Consider the following 12,463-nt stretch of genomic DNA (forward strand, 5'->3'; position numbering starts at 1 on the left):
AACCAGGCAGAGGGCCTTCTCGGTAGTGGCACCCACCCTGTGGAATGCCCTCCCACCAGAGGTCAAAGAGAACAACAATTACCAGACCTTTAGAAGGCATCTCAAGGCAGCCCTGTTTAGGGAAGCTTTTAATGTTTGATGGATTTCTGTATTTTAATGTTTTGTTGGAAGCCGCCCAGAGTGGCTGGGGGAACCCGGCCAGATGGGTGGGGTATAAATAAATAAATAAATAAATAAATAAATAAATAAATAAATAGCTTAATTTTCCTAGAACTTTGGGGGTGTAAGCTGATATCTGCAGCACCTAGCAGAGACTTGTGCAGGCCGGAATCCCAACACCTTGGAAATAAGTCTAAAATTGCCTAATGTTTAAACTCCTTCCCCACCATATCTAACATCTTCCCTGATTTTGGGGAGAACTCCAAAACATATAACTATTTTGTGACATGTTGGAGTGTCCTAAAAAATATCCAACTGCAACTTTTGGGAGTTGTTTCTTTTACTGTTTAAAATGAGATGCAGGGAACTGAATGAACTATGGTAATGCACACTGACCTCAGTGGTACATAACACTAACCCTGGTTAACATGGTTATAAATCATGGTTAAAGCTGAGGAATCTCGCAGACAGCCATGGCTTCTTATGTCACAGCATAGTGTCTCTCACTTCCACCCCCTCCACCTCTCCACAGCTCCAGCTTGCAACCCTAATGGCCTTTCCAGCATCCTTCTACTGACTGTGCCTCACCATGTTATCAGTGTCGGCAACCTGCTTGCTATTAGCTGGATGGATGAATGTATGGGGTATGGAAAATTCCTCAGCCAGACTTGGCAACTGCCGTAGCTGCCCCCTCTCTTTCCCCACTGAGTTAGAAACGAGCCTGGAAAGAGCTTTACAGTATCTCCCTTGCATGCAGTGTACTGGACTGGAAATTTGAAGTGTAACCACAGGTGCTGAAGGAGGACATTCTTCCCCAAGCCCTCTCCTCCTTTTCATACATTCTAAAGCTTTCCTCCACACCCCTCTCGAAACATTATTATCTCCCCCGCCCCTCACCTTTCCCCCTTGTATGGGTCTAGCCTACATTTCCTACAAACTCTATAACCTGTACTAAGTGGAGCTGCTGTTGAGTGCAAATCAAAGTGCTGGCTATTACCTATGAAGCCTTAGATACCTGAATGACCGTCTCCTCTAATGCGAATCTGCCCAGCCTTTAAGATCAGTTGTTGCATCCCTGTTGCACATACCTGAGGCAAGATTAGTGACTATGAGCAAGAGATCATCCTTGGTGGTGACACCTTAAACGTCAACTTCTTGCCCTAAGAATTTAGGTCATCCCTTCCCACTTCCCCCCATCCATTTTTCTACTAGCAATTGGAAGCATTCCATTTGGAACACTGCTCTGTGTGTTCTTGTGATGGTGATTTTGCTGCTGGTGGTTTTAGTGTGACCAGCTGCATTTCACTGGTTGGATCACTGTGTTTTTGTTTTTTAATGTTAGATTTTATGTTTGTAAGCCACTTTAAGCTATTCCGCTGAGGGGGAAAGTGGGGCTAGAGGAGCAATCATTGTGGGGCAATCTGCATGCAGGGCAGGTTCTCTTCCACTGGGAAGTGGCCTCTTTCTTATATCACACAATCAATACAGTACCAATAGGTGACCAATTTCTAACATTTTAAGAGAAAGGCAAAACTTCATTAGCTAAAATTAAACACTCCCCCCACCCTTCAAAAGAGTCACATTTCAATCTGCATATAACAGGTTCCTAGGGATTCTCTCTCTCTTTTTAAAAAACATAAACAAACTTCTCCTTGCTATCTATTTAACCATCTGTTTGGTTAATGTGATTTCATCCCAAACCAATTTTCTGAGAAGAAAAGGTCAAGAAAATGTCCTGGATTCTTGTTTCTCCTTGTCAGGAAATCTAAATTAATCCTGATTATACAAATGAGAGTGATGTCAATGAACTCAGAGTTTTGACACCAGAGTATTTTTTTTCTATTAATACTTTTTAATTGGCTGAGGTCACTTCTAATACTACTAGCAGCATTTTATATTTAATTGTGTTTATGCGTGTTTCCTAGTTACGTATGTCCAACTATTCCTGTCCTCCTCCCGTACTCCCAAATACAAGCAATAGGAAGTTGCTTGAAATCAGCTAGCTCATGCTACAATTTAAATATAATAGCAGCAATAATCAGAAATGGAGCTATTCAACACAAAATGGAGCTTGTAGACGTGGCACACAATTTAGTTTAACTCGTATGACAACATGCTAGCTATGGGAGGGCACCAAATAGATTGTATTTATGATGCAGAGCCTATGCCTCAGAGACTTAGGAACTGAAAAGTTGTCCTCCAGTTTGTTCAGTAAAGCATATTCATCTATTTTGTCTTTCATGGCCCTGTTGGTGCAAATATTGTTGTATTAAAAGAGCCTTCACCAGCCTGGTGCCCTCCAGATGTTTTGCACATCTGTGGACATGATCTCCAGCCCAAATACAGTATTAAGAGCAACCTTCTGAAGGGGAGACTTGGGCAATGGTGCTATTTGTCCTGTGGGAGAAAGCAAGCTACCTGTTAGACAGCCTTATTTACTAGGTCCAGGGTGGCAAAAACTGCCAGTGGCTTGAGTAACTGAGCTTGTTCATGATGAGAATGAAGTGGTAATAGCTGTAGGGTTTCCCATAATGCAAACTGTACTTTTTAGCCAATATAGAAATCTCAGCAGAACACACTAGATGGCCCTCTGGGTCCCTTCCAACTCTACAATTCTATGATTCTATGAAATCCATCATTTGCTGCTGCACTCATTGGCCTACATTGCCCAGCAAATTATCTGTATATAAAAAAAATGTAGGCATTGAGCACGCACACGACAGCCTTTCTCCATAACCGCTGAACTGAATTGAAACAAATTTGGGCAGAACGTACCTTGCCCATCAGGGAGGGATCTGGGCATAAAAAAATTATCAAAAAACCACACCTTTGTGGGGGTGCGGGGGAAAGGGGACTCGATAGCTCATGGGTCGGGACAGGGTGGGGGCAGTCACAGGAATGAACCAGGGGGTGGAGGGAGGAGGGAGCAGGATAAGTCATGTGTCCGGACAGAGTGGGGGGAATCACAGGAAAGAACCACAGCAACAAGTGGCCGGGCCAGCTAGTTATGTTATAAAAGTGTTGGCATCCACTACAAAATCCCAACCATCACAAAGGGGGAGGGAGAAGCAGAAATAGTGGTCTTTCATGAAAACAATGATTTCCACTGATCCAAATGAACACATTCCACTTCCTTTCAATCTTTCCCCATTTAATATGAAGTAAGTTATATTTCTACAGCCACTCCTATTGCAATATCTGCATGCCTTACAGACACACAACACTGTTCCTAGTATCCAGCTCATGCAATAAAAGTGTTAACAGGGCCATTATTTCTGAAGAAGAAGAAGAAGAAGAAGAAGAAGAAGAAGAAGAAGAAGAAGAAGAAGAAGAAGAAGAAGAAGAAGAAAGTAGGAAATATACATTTTTATTTTTTTATTTTGCAAATAAACTGTCTCTTCTTCAGCGGCTCCTCTGAAACCCCTTTTCTCCTGGATTTCAGTAACCATGCACATCATTCTTATTTCCAAGAAGTTAATGTTATCAATGCTCTATTCCAATTTCTGCGCAAATCCAATCCTAAAAGTTCACCTCCAAAAGTGTGTATCCATCAAATAAAGCCAAACGTTTTATAAGTGGCGCCATCATTGACAACAGAAGAGCTTAAGAAGAGCCCTGCTGGATCAGACTGAAGTCCTGTCTAGTCCATCATCCTGTTCTCACAGAGACCAACCAGATGCCATTGGGGAGCCCACAAGCAGGCCCTGAACACAGCAACTCTCTCCCCACTTCTTGTTCATAGCAACTGGTATTTACAGACATACTGTCCCCAGCAGTGGAGGCTGAACCAAGTAATTGTTGCTCATACAGTAGCCCTTATTCTCCATAAATTTATATAACCCTCTTCTAAAGTTATTCTGCTTGGTGGCCATCTCTACTTCTTGTGTGAGAGAATTTCACAGCTTAACTGTGCCCTTTGGCATCTTGGCTCCTCCAAAGATAAGAGTAATTTGGTGAAGCCTGAGGTTACTTCTTAAGTAATGCATGGAATATAGTATAATAGGTATTCCCACCGCTTAAAATGGGGGAGGGGGTGCCTCATGTTATTTTTGCAAGCTATCCAAGAACCCAACAGCAGTATCTTTACACTGGATTTCACAGTACAGACGGAGGACATTTTAGGCATGTGCAACTGGCATGCGATCGCTAATGTGTGGGTCCTTTTGGACCTGGAAGAAGGCAGAACGGTGGCAGGGCGTAATAGAACATGCTTATATGTGCTTTGCCAGAGCACGGGTGGGCTGGGAGCAGAACCGCCCCCCCCATGCAAAATTGTCGCTGCCTGTAGTGCTTTATTTGTGGTCAGAAGTGCACTTGTCTATCTCCCTTATAGGCAGCCAGTCTTTATGCCATGCCCAAACCCCGATTGCCTCAGGCAATCCAGATTCTGCATCAACAAAAGCTACATTCCCGTATAATTTTGCATGTTTATCAGACCTATATAGTTTATCACAGTTTCTGTTGTTTATTTTGGCATGCTGATGCTGTAATCCTACATGGGAATACAGTGATACCTTGGTTTACAAACACAATTGGTTCCGGAAGTCTGTACTTAACCTGAAGTGTACTTAACCCATAGCTTCCAAGTTTTCCCTTTTCTCGCGAGGAAGCCTATTCAGCATAAGGGAAAATCCCTTTAAAAAAGGGATAACTTGGCAGCTATGTTAACCTGAAGCAAACTTTCCCAGTAATGGAAAGTGGATTAATCAGTTCCAGACGGTCCACAGAGTACTTAAACTGAAGCGTACATAACCTGAAGTGAACTTTCCCATTGAAAGTAATGGAAAGTGGATTAATCTGTTCCAGATGGGTCCGTGGAGTACTCAACCTGAAGCGTACTTAACCCGAGGTATGAGTGTAATTGGTTCTGGAAGTCCATACTTAACCTGAAGTGAACTTTCCCATTGAAAGTAATGGAAAGTGGATTAATCCGTTCCAGACAGGTCCGCGGAGTACTTAAACTGAAAATACTCAAACCGAGGCGTACTTAAACCGAGATATGACTGTAAGTGAATTCAGTGGGATGGACTTGTAAGTAGACATGCATATGGATTGTGTTGGGACTCCACTCGTATTGGGGAGGGAAATAAAGCCATCTATAGCATTGGAGCCTTGCCCCAACAACTAGAAACCTTATTCAGCCTCCCCTCAGGCTTCTGAGATTTTTGCTGGCATTGCCCACATTCTTTCAAGAATATCTTTGCACACACAGGGCTATAGACTTGCTTTTCTGAAATGAAAGCTGGGATTATTAGGAAGCTGAAGTTTGCCCCTCAAATACCAGATTTGCATTTTCCCTGTGTTCCTGCAGAATCACAGCATACATTCAGTTCTGGCTATCAAGGAGGGAAAACTTCCAAAGGTTCCAGCAGAGCAAAAATGTGGGGTAATGATGCCTTGAACCACATAGGAGAAATGGATAATACAGAGACAAAGGCCTATCATTAAATATAGCAGCAATGCATAAACACGGTCAAACCCGGAAAGCACTGAGAATAAGATGGATGCAAGGTTTAGTTTGTTGGGTCAAATGTCATCTTTCCTGATGTTCGAGATCCTTCAGCAGTGACAGAGTTACACCTTGTGCCTATACACTCACAACTCATAAGAACTGGGAATTAATTTCACTGGTGTTACTGGATTACTCTCATGTGCTCTGGTAGGCATTAAAAAGTTAGTGTCTGAGCAGAGAGCAAAGTATCTGGGTATCTGGTGTCCAGAACCTGAGTGCATTTCTGCCTCTCACTTCATGATTCTCTAGGCTAACAATACCAGAGATCTTGACCACATGTCTTGGTGATAGCTGAAAATGAGAGGAAATAACAGGAGGGGACATCAACATGCAGACAGAGAGAAAGTGCAGCAAAAAAAATCCCCTTTGTTAACGAGAGCCCCAACAAGATAGGCTTAGGCGCAGAGAGATATGGTGAATCCTGCCATCGGATCTCTATTATTCCATTTCCAATGAGCCTTTCAAGTGATTTCCAACCCAGTTTATCTGCATTGGACTAGACATATTTAAAATATGTGGTTTATTGCTAAATTGCTTCAGGATGTTTCATAAGAAGCGGTTCATAGATTCAGTACTGACTAAATGTGGGGAATCAAGAAACTCTTCCTTGCACTGTGGGTCGAAACATGCTGGAAATGACTTCTCCTTTCCTTCCAAGAATTTATTGAGTTTATTGATGAATTATTCATGATATTTCTCCCTTGTTACCCATTAGGCCCGGAACTCCTTCCCAGAACTGTGCCACATCTTCATCTTCCTTCAAATTCCTCAATAACTCATTTTTTCCCCATGATGCTTTTGACCTGAGACTTGTAACTATTGGTGGGGAACCTGTGACCCTCCCAGTGTTGTTGGACTCCAGCTCCCATTAGCACAAGCCAGCATGGCCCATAGTCAGGGATGATGGGAATTGTAGTCCAGAACCTCATTCCACATAAAGAACAAAACATTAAGTATATAACACAGGGATCTCTTCTTCCCTCTGCTCTCTTCCTTCTCATCCTCATTCAGTTTTGGATTGTAAAGTCTGCAGCTGAAGGAGAGATGGGTAGAGAGATGGATTTCTGTCAGGTCCTGTCTCAGGACTCAGTGGTTCCCCCCTGCTGAGGACTGGTAAAATCTGAAAGTAGGTTGTATGAATAAGAGACTCTTGAGGAAGCCCGGGAGAATTATGGAACTATTTTGCCTTTCAGAGTATAATTGTCAGCACAATGCTAAAAATTAAATACCCTACTGGGTAGCAGTCCAAACCACAGGGTTCTCTTCAGCCACTGTGTATGGCTTGTGGTCAGAGACAAAACTTATATTGAATTACATATGCATAAGGTCTAAGGGGTTCCTTATTAAAATGACTCATTTGTGTGCTGTCATTCATTTCATTGAATATGTGTGATGTTGAATCTACCATTAACTGAAAACCCAGAGCCTGCTGATACCCATTAGAAGATGGCCAAATGCCAGCTCCATTGGTCCCTGCCCCCTTGAATCCATACTAAAGGTGAGAATTCCTGTGTGGTCCATTGATCTGTAAACTGGCAGATGCATTTGACCCCTGTGGCCAAATCTATTGTCTCTTTCCATCATTGTGGCCAGTCATCTTCTTTGACCATTTAATACTGGTATCTAGTAATGGGTAAATTATAAAGTCCCAGGACTCTTTAAGAGTTCCCCACAATGGTTTTTGTTCTGGTTTGTAAAGCAAGACAAACACATATTTCTCATTCATACGTTGATAGTGGACCATAACAACAGTAGAACCCCTCAGAGGTATAATAAAACAAAATTATTACTATATTTTTTCTTTAATTTTTTCTTGTTTCCATGACCTACAATCTCTTAGCTATACAACTGGTGGGTAGTAAAACCAAATGAATGCATGAAAGAGTGTGGTTAAAAACAAATTTATCTTTGATATTCTTATATGGAAAGAATCTGAATGCTTTATATCAGTCTAGAAGATTATGAACATTCCAAAACACGGCAGGCCCAGATGGACTCAATTCCAATTAAAGGAAGCAGAAAATGGCCAGTCAAATGTTCTCTAGCTTTTCTCAACAGGAGCAACCATTAATTTTGAAGTCAACTATGATTTAATTTGAAATGTCAGATGTGCTGTAGACATTGCCACAAGAAAACCTGGGATCCTCTTAGTTCAGGAAATCAGGTACACCTAGAAAGTCAGTTTTATTCCATTGTCCCCTATATAGCTCCATGGTCTGCTGCGTACTTTCAGCCTGAGCAATCAATCACTGAGTTAATACCTCACATCGAATTTCTGGACATCCTCATCTAGTGATTTCACAGAGGTGTTTTTCCAGCATGGGAAGCAAGATAGAACCCTGAGGGATCACATAGTATCAATGCCACAGAGCTGAGCAATAATTCTTTAGCATCACATTCTAGAATAGGTGATACAAGCAGATTCAGAACCCTTGTAGTATGGTACCCTCAAGCTGGGCTTGTAGCATAGGAGATGGTATGTCATCTTTCCAGTGTGAGTGAGTGAGTAACAGATCTATCTATCTAACCTATCATTTCCATTGAGGGCATCTGACACCCATAAAAGAAAAGGTAAAGGGACCCCTGACCGGTACGTCCAGTTGCGAACAACTCTGGGGTTGCAGCACTCATCTCACTTTATTGGCCAAGGGAGCCGGCGTACAGCTTCCGGGTCATGTGGCCAGCATGACTAAGCTGCTTCTGGTGAAGCAGCACACGGAAACGCTGTTTACCTTCCCGCAGGAGCGGTACCTATTTATCTACTTGCACTTTGATGTGCTTTCGAACTGCTAGGTTAGCAGAAGCAGGGACTGAGCAACAGGAGCTCACCCCATCGCGGGGATTCGAACTGCCGACCTTCTGATTGGCAAGCCCTAGGCTCTGTGGTTTAGACCACAGCGCCACCCGCGCCCCGCTCTGTCACCCACAGAACAGTCTAATCGCTAGACAGAAGCTGTTTCATTTTCATTATTCTTTTCCAAAGATTTTCAGAAATCTAATCTTTGGAAGAATTGCTACTTAAGGTGGAAGCATTCTCCAAGCTCCCACCCCCGCCCCCGCTCCTTGCGGTCCTATTCAGTAGTGATAACTTATCCAACCCATATATGCAACATGCATTACTTTGCTGTGCAATAAAACATGTTTTTATTCTGCTCTGACATTGCTGATGCTTACTCTGTTAAAAATTGACTTGCCAAGTGTGTTTTCATTAAGGAAAATAACTGAAATAGTTAATGAAGGCTGGCTTCCTCCAGCCAATTAAGTACGACAGTAGTACAGTACAGTGTGGCATTTGCCCTATGCAACTAGTGATGTAATCCTAGTATGAGTGTGAAAGAGTTAAATGTATATCCAATATTCTGTGAAATCTGACTATCAGAATCAAAACTGGTGTTCCCTTTTCAGGCACAGACTCAAGTTTGGCATTATGAAGATGCTATTATTTACGGAAACCCCATCTTCAGACTCACACCCTTGTTTAGCAACAGCAAAAATCTGCTAATTGAGTTAAATTTGGCAAATGTTTCCATTGTTTTGCATATGTCAATTCAAATTGAGAACCCACGGGTTTTGCATTATTTTCCAGCTTTGTTTGCACAGCCTCTGTTTGCCCTCGAGAGCTGGAGCCAAAGCTTTTCTTTTTATAGGAGTGCCTAATTTGCATTGTAGAAGCGCTTGCTTCGGTGGTGTTTAGGGTGGTGTTTAGCGTTGCTGTTGCTGAGGGTTGACGTTAAATAGCAAGCTAAGCAAAAATGGCAACAGATGCAACTTTTACTGGCATTCAAGCATCCCTGCAGCTGCTTGAATGGTGCAGGTAAACACCACACACTCCATTAGTGGTGTCTGGTGCCCATTGAGACTGGTGGGGCATTAAGGCAGGGAGCCCAATGGTCAGTGCACCCAGAGCCAAAGGCAGCTGCAGCCAACTAATTCTACGTTTCTCCACAACTCCTCCCTGCAGAGGCAACACTGCCATGAAGGAGGAAAACTGCAGGCAGTACCACCCCTGGACTGGTTGTCCGTTTAGAAAGTAGGCAAATGGGAGTTGGCTGAGAACAGACTGAGGTTAGCAGAGCAGAGCCCCATTTGCTTCAATGGACCGGCCTCCAGTTAGCTGCATCATTGCTTGAACTCGGCCAATGGGTTGCTGGAGAGCTGCTGGTCTTTATTGAAAAGCACCATAAAGCACTGACTCATGAAAATGCAGGCGATTTGATATTTAAAAGCCTTGAAGGCTCATAAATCACCAGAGATTAGATTGCTAAAAATACTGTCTTCTTTAATTTGTGGAGTTTCTGTTCCCCCACCCCCACCCCCCGCTGTTCCTGAATTAGTAGCTCCTTTCCCCTCTCCACCAGGCAACCCTTTGGCAAGACTTATTACATTCTAAAGGTCATAACTTGTTGGTAAAATGGGATCGCCTGAGTCATTATCATGCTGCTATCAACCATATCCCCATCTCTTACCAGATCCACTTGAGAGCAGAGCAGGGCTCACTTCACATGTCTTATTATGAAGAACCATTAAAAGTCAACATAGTGTTGATTAATGAGTGTATTGTTGTATATTCATGGTGCAGGAGGCAAGTGCAGTTCAGATTTCCTGCCTCACTCAAGCCAAAACTCTTTTATGCCACCTTTGCTTGGGTTGGTAGGATTTCATGCATGCAGTTCTCTGAAATTCAGGGCTCCTGCAAAAGGCCAGCATCACTGGGCACCTGATGAGGCCTGTCTCCTTAGCAGGAGCTTCACTGTTGATCCCTGGAACCTCTGACTCCTATTGCTCTGCCTTGGAGCCTGCACATCTCTTGCTTTTTGACCATGCAAGTGCTCCCAAGAGTGACGGAACAAAGCGGCACCTTCCCCTTGCTCTCCCACTCTCCCTCTGGGTGGTTGAAAATGGGCAATGGTGATGGTGAGGGACGCTCTAACTGAATGAGGCCATCTTGCTCATAGGAGCCCCCCCATAAAATATTTGAGGGGGCCACCCCCCAAGTTAATGGGCATTGCCATTCAAATTGTGTCCGTGCACTGCATCATGTGATCAGTTATGCAGGGCATGGCTTACTTGCCCCCACCTAATATTTTATTTAAGTTGGCACCCCTGTCATGAACTACCCAAAATGGTGAGTTGGCACTTTCTAGTTTGTTTATATCTTGGATAATCTTTCCACTCCGCTGCATCTGAAAGGTGTGCAAGGCTTCTGTTGCACAAACTGACTTTTCTGTTTACTTCAGAATCAGAGGTAGCTTGCACTCAGGTCCTGCTTGTGGACTTTTCACAGGTGTCTGGCTGGCCACTGTAAGAACAGGATAATGGACTAGAAAGGCCTTAGATTGTACAGGGCTCTACCTATGTTCTTAAGTGGGGCTACTTCCAACTGTTGATGGCCCCATGGAGTTCCAGATTGTGTCTATTGTGATAAATAGTCCATTGCAATGATAACTGATATGGTAAAAGTTCTTCTGCAGAACTAAACTATGCTGCGATGACCATGCATGAGTCTTACATTTTCTTGAATGGTGAGGAATATCACACATATTGCATGACTGCTGTTATTTAAATGGGATGTGTGCTCTTGTAATTAGTTTAAAGTGAATGGCTTTAACCTGAAAGGAGTTTGCTTTATATAGGTGAGGAAAAGAACCAGGTGTATTCAATTAAAGATCTTATTTTTGAAATACTGAAGCTCTTTCTGATGACGTACTCTGGGATATAGGCTGCTCACATAAAACATCTTGTAAATGTGTTTGGAATACAGGCCAGCATTAAGAAAGCTGACCTCTTTCAGCTTGTTTCAATTCTTCATTTGAGATTTTAATGTTTGAGGAACAAAGAACTTTGCCAGGCAGTTTGCAAGTTTATGGAGTTCTGCTTTGGGGAAATAATGGAAAACTGGTTTCAAAAATTAATTTCTTTTAGATTCATTCCCATAAAGATCCATGTTTGTTGTATCCTGTAACAGGATTCACTAATAGATTTCAGGATCCTTTATTGCCAGGGGAAGGTGACTTGAATTAATATGACCTATAGTTACTCTAGTTGCTTTGATGCACTTAGTTAGTGGAAATCAATAAGCTACAATTCCCACAGTTCCCTGGGAGAAAGGATTGGTTGTTAAACCACTCTGGGAATTGTAACTCTGTGAGGGGAATAGGGGTCTCATAACGATTCTCAGTATCCTTAACAAACTAAACTTCCCAGGGTTCTTTGGGGGAAGCGATGATTCTTTTAACATGGTATGTTACTGCTTTAAATGTATAGTGCAGATGAGGCCTTAAGAGTGATGTAGGCTGAGGCAGAATGACATTGAGAATGACTGTGGCATTCCCTGCCATTTTCTGAGGGTGCTGCTTACAGAGGAAGACAAAGGCCCAAGAAGTGATTGTTAAGGGCCGCACAGCAGCAGTGTCCAGGGAAATGGACGCTTGCAGAGACTTTCTTGTGGGCCACCGTGTCAGCTTGAAGCTGTGACCCTACCGTGCTCATTGTCACTCACACTGGACTCTTTTATTTCTCTTTGTCAGCAGTTGCCCTAATTCAGACACCAGCTCAAAGGAAAAGAACTATGATGTATTAGTTGTTTCTCCCTTAGCTTCCCTGTCAGAGTTCCATACTTTATTTTTGATAAGCAGCATTACCCCTCAGTCCCCCCCACAAGTCTTTCTTGCAATAAGGAATCCACCAAAATGAATAGTAGCTGCTACTAGGTGTTGTGAACCTCCTGTGTATTTCAGCAAGGGATAGCATCCTACCAGTTGGTAGGATCCTGTACTCAAGTGGTAAAGGTAA

The sequence above is a fragment of the Zootoca vivipara genome, chromosome 1 (genome assembly GCF_963506605.1).
Source record: "Zootoca vivipara chromosome 1, rZooViv1.1, whole genome shotgun sequence".
Classification (NCBI taxonomy): Eukaryota; Metazoa; Chordata; class Lepidosauria; order Squamata; family Lacertidae; genus Zootoca; species Zootoca vivipara.